Below are 14,926 nucleotides of genomic sequence, written 5' to 3'. Positions count from 1 at the left end.
CAGTTCAACCATTGTATAGTTCTGTCTCCCTGTATACGGACAATATGATATTGGACCTATTTACGGACACTAATGACTAAAAGAAAGCTAATGATATCTGTATTGAGTGTGTGTGTGTGTGCGTGTGTGTGTGTGTGTGTGCGTGCTCATACATGTGTATGTATCTGTATTACATATGAAAATTCAGAACAAGAACTTGTGCTATCTTTTAGAAGATAATAATTTTCCCATTAGCCTCAGTAGATTTAACTTCATAGTTTTTGCTGAGTTTCTATGCTCTTTTTGGCCTTCCTGGTAAAAATCCTTAATCATATTGCCACATATGCCATGTTTCAAACCTATGTTCAGAGCTCATGACCTTTCTAAAATACTTGAACTGCTACAAGTTCATACAGTAACGCTGGTTTAAAGATTTACTTAATGCAGATATTAAAATCTTATCATGAGACAACAGTATTCCTGACATAATACATGAGAGTTGAAAGATAACACAGGCCTTGGTGGAAGAAGACAATGGCAAATTTAAATTTCAAAATTCAGGAGGATTATTTTATATATATATAAAATTATGGTATAAATAAAGTTTCTAAGTGCCTGAAATAATGGGAACTGACTCTGCCTGGTCTGTCAGACAACATATACTGAACTAGTTTTACTGAGTGGATCAAGGGAGGAAGATACTATAGTCTTCAGGAATGACATTGCAGAAATGGTGCCATCAGAGAGCCTGGCATTCCATGGGCCTAAAGCAGAGATGTATGTGTATAACCACTTGTTTAGGGTATAAGTATTAGAAATACTTTCTCTAGATTCAAGAATTAGTTTATGGCTATGTTATCTGAGTATTTACCAAAGTCACAAAAGAAAATAGGAAAAAATTATTTTCTGAGGTCAAACACTAAAATGGAATTGTTCATATGCCCCTAAAAAATAGAATTTTACAAAACTCACTTCCCAGTATTAGAGCTGATTTCTAAGGAATTAATAGAACAATTGTCAGTTGACAGAAAGAGAAAAAGAGTATTTTAGAGATGTGCTAAAAGATGAACCCAAGAAAGAGGTTTGCCTCTCTCAGCCATGATACCCACTTCAGTGGCACACCCTGACATATATGTATAGAGGTAAGGCTAGGGAATCAAGAAGTGAACTATTGCAATAATTTTATTCCAGGTAGGAAGTGTTGAGGGCCAACAATGGCAGTGCAACGAGAAAGTTTTATGAAGTAGGATCAGTGGGATACATTAATCATTTGAAGAGAACAGATGTTTGAATTTTTCAGATCATGATTCTCCTCGTAATATAAACATTTTCCTTTTAAGAAAAAGCCTTAAATGGACTCTTTGGAACAACACTTATTTTTAGTAGTCAATGTTAATAGGGAAAAGCTATTTAGAGCAAGAGAATGAAGGGAAAAGAGTGGATGATCTTCCCAGGCATGTGTTTCACAATGAATACAGACCCATCTGGGCCCAGCAATCTCCATCTCTGCCACTGAAAGTATGCTCCATATGTATTCATGAGTTCCTCCTTTAGCGTGCTAGGAGCCTGTGACCTTCAATTTGGCAAGGCGTGCTACAACAGGATGAATGGTATTCTGTATTCAAAGAATATTCAAAAAAAAAAATCCAAAAAGCTATTGTGTTCAAAGGCTTGTATTTAAAAAAAAATGTATCTTTTAATCTTGAGGAAACAATGGTGTGAATTAGACCATACGCTTGTTCTCTGAATAAAATTATTATTGGCTCTAGTTAATGTTGCCTGAGTCCCAGATATAAACTAAGGAAGATCTGTAGACTTACCATGTGCTGAGAACATTTCTAATAGTATAACCAAGGACCTGCATTAGGAAACAGGCCATGTTAACTTTCTCTGCTTAATATAATGCAACTTAATAAATGTTTCATATATGAAATGATCTGCAGGGATGTGTGTGCTTTTTGAATAATGAGTTGAAAAGTGAAGGGAAAAAACAACCATTCAACTGGTTAAAGTCTCTTCATGATACTAGGCTATTATTTTGACCGATGTTGGCACTCAACTACCTGGGCTATTGTTGTCACATTGCCGTGACATATCCTGAAGAAGGTCATTAAGTCTCAAATGGAAATATCCAAAACTGAAAAAAAGAAAAACCAAAGACAAAATCCACCAAAGAGAGACAAATTCTAGGATGTGATGGTTTTTCATCCTGAAAACAAGCCATTTTTCAACTGCATGGTATTAACACAGAAGTTGAAGAAACTAAAATGGATCAGAAACATCTGACTGTTCAATGTTGGTATAGTCATTTACCTTTCTTCTGATTTTGAAATGTTCTGAAACTTTCTGTACCTACTTCTTCATTTGGTGCCTGAATGTTGTACTTCAAAAAGTGTTACAAATGTAAAATTACAGTTGTAACTTGCTTAGCCTGTAAAAAGGAAAAAAAAAAAGTCAATTCACTTGTGCCTGCTTCCTTCCTTTGTAGTTATTGAAGTTAGATACATGATTTCCTGCTTCACTAGTGGCTCAGACTGTAAAGAATTTGTCTGCAATGCGGGAGGCCCAGGTTTTATCCCTGGATAGAGAAGATCCCCTGAAGAAAGGAATGGCTACCTACTCCAGTAGTCTTGCCTGGAGAATTGCATGGAGAGAGGAGCCTAGCAAGTTACAGTCCATGGGGTCACAGAGTTGGATATGACTGACTAGTACTTTCACGTGATTTCCTAAGAAGAGAGGAAAATTCCCATTCAGTTTGTCCACCACTGATTCTGGCCACAATTGTTCTGACCGATCAGGCTTGGGGTGAGGGGGGAGAAAAGATGTGTACGGATGCTGTCTTGTAGAGACAGAACTGTCTGAAATAAAAGGAGAGGAGCAGAATGATGATGAAATGTGAAGGGTGATAGAGAAAGATGACTCTCTCAGCTTGGCTTGATCACCGTTAGAGATATTCCATGAGTCAAGAGTATAGTCATAAAATTAGCCCTAATCAAATGAAAACACTTATATAAGTACCCATGATGCCCTTTAATTTAACACACAGATAACTCATCAGCAGAACTAGAAACCATTTGAGCATCTTTATTTTTTAACAATTATTTAAAGTTTTAAAAATTATTTATGTTTTTGGCTGTTGTCATAGCTTTTCTTCCAAGGAGCAAACATTTTTAAATTTTGTGGCTGCAGGCACTATCATCAGTGATTTTGGAGCCCAAGGAAATAAAGTCTGTCACTGTTTCCATTGTTTCCCCATCTATTTGCCATGAAGTAATAGGACTGGACCCCATGATCTTAAGTTTTTGAATGTTGTTTTAAGCCAGTTTTTTCATTCTCTCTTTTACCTTCAACAAGAAGCTCTTTAGTTCCTCTTCGCTTTCTGCCATAAGGGTGGTGTCATCTGCATATCTGAGGTTATTGATATTTCCCCTGGCAGTCTTGATTCCAGCTAGTGCTTTATGCAGCCTGGCATTTTGCATGCTGTACTATGCATATAAATTAAATAAGCAGAGTGACAATATACAGCTTTGATGTACTCCTTTCCCAATTTGGAACCAGTCAGTCATCCCATGTCCAGTTCTAACTGTTGCTTCTTGACCTGTACACGGTTTTTCAGGAGGCAGGTATGGTGGTCTGGGATTGTCATCTTTTTAAGAATTTTCCACAGTTTGTTGTCATCTACACAGTCAAAGGCTTTAGCATAGTCAGTGAAGCTGAAGTAGATTTTTTTTCTGGAATTTTCTTGCTTTTTCTATGATTTAGTGGATGTTGGCAATAGATTCAGTAACATACAGCATTTTAAATGTCATTTTACTTGAAATTCATCTCTCTCTTTAACTCTGTGGCTCTGAACCCTGTCTCCTAAGGTTAGTGTTTCCCAAAGCAGATTTCTGGTTTTTTGACATCTGAAAGTTAGGGTTAACTTTTACAAGACTGGCTGCTACAAAGCTTCCAAGAAACTCGTTACACTGATGCTTAAAGGCATACAGTCCTGCAGAGGATCGCAACAAGAGTTCAGAGTAATGGTTCTACCATGTTGACTAACTATAACCACATTACATGCTCAGTGGTTTGAACTCTAGTCCCTGATGATACCAGTGGAGGCACTAAAATTCTCATGACTGTGAATACTGGATTGATGGCACAGGAATTCTACTAGTTGTATAGTTGTATTCTTAATGTTTAGACCTCAGTTTCTTAATCACCAAAGGGGAGGGTGTTCTCTCAGTTAATGAGTGCTTCAATTCTGGATTAAGCTTGGGGACAAGGTCCCCAGCCAAGGAGTTTAGGAGCCCCCAGACCTTTGACCAGAGTCCCTCTTCTGGAGCCTAATATCCAGACTTCTGTGTGCTGGCACAGCAAGCAAAGAGCCACAGAATCCTGCCACTGCTCTCTTTTTGGTGACTGTTCTCCACTGATGGATGCTGATTCGGAAGGCAGGTGTGCTTGCTCCATAATAATTCACCTTCACTTAATCTTTAAGTCTTTTTCCTCAAGGAATCCATCTATTCATGACCTTCTTCTACTTATACCAAGGTTCAGGGTAGAGAGTATAATTTATTAAATCTTATGTCTCTGTTGCCTAGCACAATAACTGCTGCAAGTAAGATTTTGCTCTACCAAACTCAACAATCCAACAGCAAGACATCACAGCCTTTTTTTTTTTTTAATAGATGAGTGAGAAACATTATCTGAGCAGTTCTTTTAGAGATTCATTTTCCTTCCAAAAAAAAGGTCTCTTGTTTACTTCCTATCTTTTTGAATAATGCAATAATTGACTCTTGTCATCCAAGCTCAATATCTTGGAGCCACTTCTGAATCTTCTCTCTGTGAGTTTCCATGTTAGTGACAAGTGGATTAAGGCAGACTGTGCTGGCTATAAATTCTGATTGCTACCATTGGATGTCTTAACAAACTGCACGTAGGAAACAAAGTACCAAACAGATACACAGTAGTAGCTTTTCACCATCTGTTGTTATACTTGTTTTTCTTTTTTTTGGTAAATATCTTGTCTCCTCATCTAAATTAAAAGCTCTTTAAGGGCAATGACCTTATTTTCCCACAATAACTAGAACCATTCTGTGCCTAATTTCTGCTTAAGAAATACTGGTTAATTTTGATTAGATGATAAGAGTTATGGAAGAGGATAAAAACATAAGGAGGAGAGAAGCATTGCAGGACACGGAGGAGGGTAAAGAATTAGGAGGTGTTCAAAGATGTGTCACCCATTTCACAAGTTTTATTGCAATGAGTTCTCTACGAACCTAAAAGGCCAGTCTGATGAACTGACCTGAAAGTACAGCGATTTCAACTCTCCTCCAGACAGCTGATGCTTTTCAGCCTGATGACAGTCTGCTCTCTAATCAAACTAAGGAAGCTCTTCATATTTTCAGTGATTGGGAATCATAGAAAATTTAGACATGGGAATATTTCTCATTATCTTTGATACACGTACATTTTTAAAAATAAATCTCTAGACAGAATATTAACCAAAAAAAAAAAAAACACCAGAGAGAATAAAGTGGCACATGTTTTCCTGGAGGACTACAGCTCTTACAAATGTCTGACCTTGTTTGCCGGGTTGAGGACAGCATTAGTAGATTTCCCCATCTGAAATTAACACCATCCATCTACATACTGGCAAGTGTCTGGAGAGTCAGAGTCCAAGGAATCAGCTTGTAGGCTCATGGAATTGAATGCCCAGGTTCCCTGGGTCTTGGGAGCAAGACATTTTCATATGTGCTCATCAAGTGTACTCTTGGTCTATAAGGAACATTATTTTGTAATTTGCCAAGGAATGTATTGGAATTACAGAAAATATTTATCCAGAGAAAAATGCCTGGATTTGCTTATGAAGATTGCAGTGTTATCTCAAAAGTACAGGTTTATACCCCAAAGTCTGTGTGTATCCAAAATAAAACATAGCGGGTAGAGATAGTTTTATACTATTTTACCTCCCTTTTGTCTTGTTTCAAAATTCTAAGGCATAGTTTGTCTGTCCATATCTCTTTCCATATGTGTATATAATCATGTCTTATGTGTTGTTTTTTTTTTTCCTTGTGGCTCAGAAATGACACACTCACTCTTTAAATGGTGATTTCTGATCCTTTTGTTAAATTCTTTTATTTTTTTAATTAAAGGATAATTGCTTTACAGAATTTTGTGATTTTCTCCAAAAATTGACACCCCTCCTAGCTCTCTGATTTCATCTGTTACTACTCCACATTTTGAACTCTCTACTAGAAATAGCATTTTATGTAGTTCTCTCAAAATACCCAATCACTGTATACCTATGTTCCTTTGTACTTGGTGTTCGCTCCACCTGGAATGCTGCATATGTCCTGTATGAATAATAAGATCATACAATGAACCTAGTTTGACAAAGATACTTAGAAGGATTCCTAGCCATTACTGTAGGAGGCAGAAAGAGAAAAAGGCAGAAAGTCATTCTCCTGTATTATGGAAGAAATTTGTGCTATACCACTCTCCTCCATGTAAGTTCTTAAGTTTCTTTGAGTTTTAGTCTCCAACATTTAAAAATGAGGATAATAATATGTCATATGACTGCTGTAAGGATAAAAAAAAAAAATAGTGTGGAAGCTGAGTTAGGCATTCCTGACAAAATGGAAGCATGGCCCTAAGCCCCCTCCGTTTGTTCCATAGGCACGGACCCGGAATGAAGGAGTTAGGCTTTGTGATTCTGACTTGTTTTTTCCTTTCCTTGGCTGAGTTGATTGAAGAGAATATTAAGGTGCTTATTGTTTTTGAGAGGAGCATGAGAAGGCATAAATCCTTCTGCAACTGTGCTCAAAGAATAATTCGTGAAGTTAATCATTGAAATTTGTTCAATAACTTTTACAAAAGAGTGTTCCAGGGTGAGCACGTAGGCCGCAGCTTGAGACCATGGGAGGGATTGCTATCTGAGGCCTATTTCTGAGGAAAGCGTTTATGGCAAGAGTTTGCTGAATTTAGGGCTTAGGAATAATTAAAATAGTAAGAAGCTAAAGATTTAAGGGATGTTGTAATGTCTACTATAGCTTATAGAAATTAGGGACTTTAGAGATATTATTAGCTAGAAGCCTTTTCTAAGAAGTAGTGAACTTAGGATACTAGGGGCAAACAGGACTTAGAAAGATAAGAAATAAACTGAGGAATGTGGTATGCAGCCCAGACATTAGGATGAGTTACAGTGTATTCACAAGGACAGATAAGAAAAAGTAGAGAAGAGAGTCACTGAGGAAGAAACTCCTTTTGAGGGGCAAAAATGGTTTTTGGAGAAAAATAAATCTGAGTCTATGAGAACTAAAAATATCAAACCTCTGACCTAATGCTTTTGTAAAAGTATAAAAGAGAATCATAGCTTGAAATAAACAGGCAGTCCAAGAAAACTGAGAGGCTGCCTCAGATTCTCACTGATACCACTCACCCCTTCAGGGTGAATCCCTGGCTGCTGGAGCTGGACTCTGGCAAAAAAGATTATATGAAATGCTATAGGCAAGGTAAATACTATTTTAGGAGTTTACTTCAGATCATCAATTATATGAATTTATGATTTTATCCCAGTTCTGTTAGTGTCATTTTTCCCTTTAGGACTGGCCAAGAACTGTTACTAGGAGGAATCTATCTTCTATATATTTATCCTTTGTCTTTATCATCAGGAGAACCACCTAGACCAAGATTATTCATTATTTGAAAAAATTATCAATTTTGCTTAAGAGCTTTAGCTAACATTATTGACTATGCCAAAGCCTTTGACTGTGTGGATCACAAGAAACTGTGGAAAATTCTGAAAGAGATGGGAATACCAGACCACCTGACCTGCTTCTTGAGAAACCTATATGCAGGTCATGAGACAACAGTTAGAACTGGACATGGAACAACAGACTGGTTCCAAATAGGAAAAGGAGTACGTCAAGGCTGTATATTGTCACCCTCCTTATTTAACTTATATGCAGAGTACATCATGAGAAACACTGGACTGGAAAAAGCATAAGCTGGAATCAAGATTGCCAGGACAAATATCAATAACCTCAGATATGCAGATGACACCACCCTTATGGCAGAAAGTGAAGAGGAACTAAAAAGCCTCTTAATGAAAGTGAAAGAGGAGAGCAAAAAAGTTGGCTTAAAGCTCAACATTCAGAAAATGAAGATCATGATATCTGGTCCCATCACTTCATGGGAAATAGATGTGGAAACAGTGGAAACAATGTCAGACTTTGTTTTTTTGGGCTCCCAAATCACTGCAGATGGTGACTGCAGCCATGAAATTAAAAGATGCTTACTCCTTGGAAGAAAAGTTATGACCAACCTAGATAGCATATACAAAAGCAGAGACATTACTTTGCCAACAAAGGTCCATCTAGTCAAGGCTATGGTTTTTCCAGTGGTCATGTATGGATGTGAGAGTTAGACTGTGAAGAAAGCTGAGTGCCAAAGAATTGATGCTTTTGAACTGTGGTGTTGGAGAAGACTTCTGAGAGTCCCTTGGACTGCAAGGAGATCCAACCAGTCCATTCCAAAGGAGATCAACCCTGGGATTTCTTTGGAAGGAATGATGCTAAAGTTGAAACTCCAGTACTTTGGCCACCTCATGTGAAGAGTTGACTCATTGGAAAAGACTCTGATGTTGGGAGGGATTGGGGGCAGGAGGAGAAGGGGATGACCCAGAATGAGATGGCTGAATGGCATCACTGACTTGATGGCGTGAGTCTGAGTGAACTCCAGGAGTTGGTGATGGACAGGGAGGTCTGGCATGCTGTGATACATGGGGTTGGAAAATTGGACATGACTGAGCGACTGAACTAAACTGAACTGAAGATAAATGTGGAGTTATTTTGAGAATTTAGGAATCTTACTCCAACTGTAATTCTTAGAAATTACATTCTTTGTAATTCTTAGAAACGCTTTGGTCAAGTCCTTTTTTTAATCTTTCACCTTCCAGTACCACAAGATGCCTTCTCCTTATTTTTCAATGGGTGTCTAGTATGTCTTCTTTGTCCTTTTTTCTGTAGCTTAATTTCTTCTATGTAGCCTGTGAATTCTGCTCTACCATGACTTCAGCTATTCTGTCTCTCTACTTGATGTAATTTTATAGATCTCCTTCCTAAGAATAAGAGTTTATCTTTATCCCTTAGTTAAAATTCCTGTGAGCTGGATAAAGCCACTCAGGTCAGGAGTTCAGGTTAACTGGAACAACATGGCTCCTTATAGACACCATACACCCCAAGAGCTGTGCCACAGAAGATGATTTGGGTTTGAAGGCAAAAGTAAGCATGTCTATTGAGCTATATCTTTTTTGATTTATTTTCTAGAGTAATGGAAATAAAAACTAAAATAAACAAATGGGACCTAATTAAACTCAAAAGCTTTTGCACTGCAAAGGAAACCATAAACAATATGAAAGATAATCCACACAATGGAAGAAAATATTTACGAATGCTGCTACCAACAAAGGATTAATCTCCAAAATTTGCAAACAGCTCATGTGACTAAAAAACAAAAACAAAACCCAATTAAAAAGTAGGTGGCAAGCCTAAATAGACATTTCTCCAAAGAAGATCTACATGAAAACACACTCAACATCACTAATTATTAGAGAAATGCAAATCAAAAGTACAATAAGATGTCACCTCACACAGTCATAATGGCCATTATCAAAAAGACTACAAATAATAAACTCTGGAGAGGGTTGGGAGAAAAGAGAAATTTCCTACACTGCTGGTGGGAATATAAATTGGTACAGCCACTATGGAGAACAGTAAGGAGGTTCATTAAAGTACTAAAAATAGAGCTATTATATGATCCAACAATCCCACTCATGGGCATCTGGAGAAAAACATGGTTTGAAAGGATACATGCACCTTTATGTCAATTGTGCCACTGTTTACAATAGCCAAGACATGGGAACAATCTAAATATTCACTGATGGATGAATAGATAAAGAAGATGTGGGGTGTGTGTGTGTGTGTCTGTGTGTGTCTGTGTGTCTGTGAGTGTAATGGAATATTACTCAGCTATTAAAAAGAATGAAATAATGGCATTTGCAGCAACATGGATGGATCTGAAGATTTTGCTAAATGAAGTAAGTCAGACAGAGAAAGACAAATATCATATGATATCGTGTACATGCAGAATCTTAAAAATGATACAAATAAATTTATTTACAAGAGTGAAACATAATCAGGGAATAAGAGAACAAATTTATGGTTCCTGGGGGGAATGGTGGGACAGGGGGAGGGATATATATGGAGTTTGGGGTTGGCATGTACATGCTGCTATATTTAAAATAGAGAACTAACAAGGACTTTCTGTACAGCACAGGGAACTCTACTCAATACTCTGTAGTAACCTAAATGGGAAAGAATTTTTAAAACAGTCAGTTCAGTCACTTAGTTGAGTCCCACTCTTTGCTACTCCATGGACTGCAGCATGCCAGCCCTCACTGTCCATCACCAATGCCCGGAGTTTACTCAGACTCATGTCCATTGAGTCAGTGATGCCATCCAACCATCTCATTCTCTGTCATCCCCTTCTCCTTTTACCAGCGTCAGGGTCTTTTTCAAATTTAGTCAGCCCTTTGCATCAGGTGGCCAAAGTATTGGAGTTTGAGCTTCAGTATTGGTCCTTCCAATGAATATTCAGGACTGATCCCCTTTAGGATAGACTGGTTGGATCTCCTTGCAGTCCAAGGAACTCTCAAGAGTCTTCTCCAACACCACAGTTCAAAAGCATCAATTCTTTGGTGCTCGGCTTTCTTAATAGTCCAAGTCTAACATTCATACATAACCAATGGAAAAACCATAGCCTTGACTAGACGGGCCTTTGTTGACCAAGTAATGTCTCTGCTTTTTAGTATATTGTCTAGGTTGGTCATAACTTTCCTTCCAAGGAGTTAGCATCTTTTAATTTCATGCTGCAGTCACCTTCTGAAGTGATTTGGGAGCACAAAAAGATAAAGTCAGCCACTGTTTCCACTGTTTCCCCATCTATTTCCCATGAAGTGATGGGACCAGATGCCATGATCTTAATTTTCTGAATGTTGAGCTTTAAGCCAAAATTTTCACTCTCCTCTTTCACTTTCATCAAGAGGCTCTTTAGTTCTTCTTCACTTTCTACCATAAGGGTGGTGTCCCCTGCAAATTTGAGATTATTTATATTTTTTCCAGCAATCTTGATTCCAGAGTAGATACATGTATTTGTATAATTGAATCACTCTGCTATACATTTGAAACCAATACAATATTGTTAATCAAATATAATCAACTATATATAGTTGATTGTTAATCAATTATATAATAAAGGGTTTACTTTCAAATTCTACTAGGATTTGAGACCACCTGAAATCTGACAATCTTCTAGGATCTATCAGAGGATCCTGGTTGTACAAGGGAAAAGGTAGGGAGAAGATACAAGGACTGACCTCAGCTTTAGGATTCCAGGAATTTTTTCTTGCTTGGTTTCCATTCTGCATTCTGGAAAGCTTCCTTCTGTTTAGATATTTTCTAGTTAGTCTCATTTAGATTACTTGGGTTTCCTGAAGGTCAGTGTCATAGGAAGGGGAATGAGAAAATAGAGCAAGTGCAGTTTTCAGTTTCTCTCCCAGATCTGCCTTGTGACCTTTGAATAAAAGTGGAAACTGGAAACTGAAAGCAACAGAGCACTCATACTTACCTGGCTAAGAGGACACTGTGGTTGTCTCCCCAACATCTCTGTCACTCTTTCCTTGTGGTATCCCCATGAAATGCAGATAGATTGATCCACTCCAACATCTGGGTGGGAGAGTTCAGATTTGATTAACCGTCAGCCACAGTTACTGCTTACAGAGGTCTATTTCTTAGTCTGTCAATCTTAGCATTCCTCTGACCACAGGGGATGTGTAAGAATGAGTATTACATAAAACTTGGTTGCTGCTACTGCTAAGTCACTTCAGTCGTGTCCAACTTTGTGTGACCCCATAGACGGCAGCCCACCAGGCTTCCCCATCCCTGGGATTCTCCAAGCAAGAACACTGGAGTGGGTTGACATTTCCTTCTCTAATGCATGAAAATGAAAGGTGAAAGTGAAGTCGCTCAGTCGTGTCCGACTCTTAGCGACCCCATGGACTGTAGCCTACCAGGTTCCTCTGTCCATGGTATTTTCCAGGCAAGAGTACTGGAGTGGGATGCCATTGCCTTCTCCGAAAACTTGGTTAATAGGACATAAATGTGACACTTTATTGTTTTTTAAAGTGTTTTTCTGACAAACTTACTACCAAGTAGGATTATTCTTTCATTAGACAAATTCAATTCAGTTCAACACTCAGTTGCGTCCGACTCTTTGCGACCCCATGAATTGCAGTATGCCAGGAGTCCCTGTCCATCATCATCTCCCAGAGTTCATGCAGACTCATGTCCATCGAGTCGGTGATGCCATCCAGCCATCTTATCCTTGGTCGTCCCCCTCTCCTCCTGCCCCCAATCCCTCCCAGCATCAGAGTCTTTTCCAATGAGTCAACTCTTCACATGAGGTGGCCAAAGTACTGGAGCCTCAGCTTTAGCATCATTCTTTCCAAAGAAATCCCAGGGTTGATCTCCTTCAGAATGGACTGGTTGGATCTCCTTGCAGTCCAAGGGATTCTCAAGAATCTTCTCCAACACCACAGTTCAAAACCTCAATTCTTCAGCATTCGGCCTTCTTGACAGTCCAACTCTCACATCCATACATGACCACAGGAAAAACCATAGCCTTGACTGGACGGACCTTAGTCAGCAAAGTAATGTCTCTGCTTTTGTATATGCTATCTAGGTTGGTCATAACTTTTCTTCCAAGGAGTAACTGTCTTTTAATTTCATGGCTGCAGTCACCATCTGCAGTGATTTTGGAACTGAAAAATATAAAGTCTGACACTGTTTCCATTGTTTCCCCATCTATTTCCCATGAAGTGATGGGACCAGATGCCATGATCTTCGTTTTCTGAATGTTGAGCTTTAAGCCAACTTTTTTGCTCTCCTCTTTCATTTCCCTCAAGAGGTTTTTTAGTTCCTCTTCACTTTATCCCATAAGGGTGGTGTCATCTGCATATCTGAGGTTATTGATATTTTTCCCGGCAATCTTGATTCCAACTTGTTTTTCTTCCAGTCCAGCATTTCTCATGATGTACTCTGCATAAAAGTTAAATAAGCAGGGTGACAATATACAGCCTTGACACACTCCTTTTCCCATTTGGAACCAGTCTGTTGTTCCATGTCCAGTTCTAACTGTTGCTTCCTGACCTGCATACAGATTTCTCAACAGGCAGGTTAGGTGGTCTGGTATTCCCATCTCTTTCAGAATTTTCCACAGTTTATCATGATCCACACAGTCAAAGGCTTTGGCATAGTCAATAAAACAGAAATAGATGTTTTTTTCTGGAACTCTCTTGCTTTTTCCATGATCCAGCAGATGTTGGCAATTTGATCTCTGGTTCCTCTGCCTTTTCAAAAACCACCTTGAACATCAGGGAGTTCATAGTTCACATATTGCTGAAACCTGGCTTGGATAATTCTGAGCATTACTTTACTAGCATGTGAGATGAGTGCAATTGTGCGGTAGTTGGAGCATACTTTTGCATTGCCTTTCTCTGGAATTGGAATGAAAACTGACCTTTTCCAGTCCTGTGGCCACTGCTGAGTTTTTCAAATTTGCTGGCATATTGAGTTCAGCACTTTCACTGTATCATCTTTCAGGATTTGAAAGAGCTCCACTGGAATTCCATCACCTCCACTAGCTTTGTTCATAGTGATGCTTTCTAAAGGCCCACTTGGCTTCACATTCCAAGATGTCTGGCTCTAGATTAGTGATCACATCATCATGATTATCTGGGTCGTGAAGATCTTTTTTGTACAGTTCTTCCGTGTATTCTTGCCGCCTGGTCTTAATATCTTCTGCTTCTGTTAGTTGCCTTGAGAACCCCATGAAGAGTATGAAAAGGCAAAATGATAGGATACCAAAAGAGGAAATCCCCAGGTCAGTAGGTGCCCAATATGCTACTGGAGATCAGTGGCGAAATAGCTCCAGAAAGAATGAAGGGATGGAGACAAAGCAAAAACAATACCCACCTGTGGATGTGACTAGTGATAGAAGCAAGATCCGATGCTGTAAAGAGCAATATTGCATAGGAAACTGGAATGTCAGGTCGATGAATCAAGGCAAATTGGAAGTGGTCAAACAAGAGATGGCAAGGGTGAATGTCGACATTCTAGGAATCAGCGAACTAAAATGAACTGAAATGGGTGACTATAACTCAGATGACCATTATATCTACTGCTGTGGGCAGGAATCCCTCAGAAGAAATGGAGTAGCCATCATGGTCAACAAAAGAGTCTGAAATGCACTACTTGGATGCAATCTCAAAAACGACAGAATGATCTCTGTTCATCTCCAGGGCAAACCATTCAATATCAGTTATCCAAGTCTATGCCCCAACCAGTAATACTGAAGAAGCTGAATTTGAACACTTTTATGAAGACCTACAAGATCTTTTAGAACTAACACCCAAAAAAGATGTCCTTTTCATTATAGGGGATTGGAATGCAAAAGTAGGAAGTCAAGAAACACTTGGAATAACAGGCAAATTTGGCCTTGGAATGCGGAATGAAGCAGGGCAGAGACTAATAGAGTTTTGCTAAGAAAATGCACTGGTCATACCAACCACTCTCTTCCAACAACACAAGAGAAGACTCTACACATGGACATCACCAGATGGTCAACACCAAAATCAGATTGATTATCTTCTTTGCAGCCAAAGATGGAGAAGCTCTATACAGTCAGCAAAAACAAGACCAGGAGCTGACTGTGGCTCAGATCTTGAGCTCCTTATTACCAAATTCAGACTCAAATTGAAGAAAGTAGGGAAAACTGCTAGACCATTCAGGTATGACCTAAATCAAATCCCTTATGATTATACAGTGGAAGTGAGAAATAGATT

The sequence above is a fragment of the Ovis canadensis genome, chromosome 2, assembly GCF_042477335.2.
Source record: "Ovis canadensis isolate MfBH-ARS-UI-01 breed Bighorn chromosome 2, ARS-UI_OviCan_v2, whole genome shotgun sequence".
Lineage (NCBI taxonomy): Eukaryota > Metazoa > Chordata > Mammalia > Artiodactyla > Bovidae > Ovis > Ovis canadensis.
The sequence above is the reverse complement of the archived record's forward strand: the minus strand, read 5'-3'. Positions refer to the sequence as shown.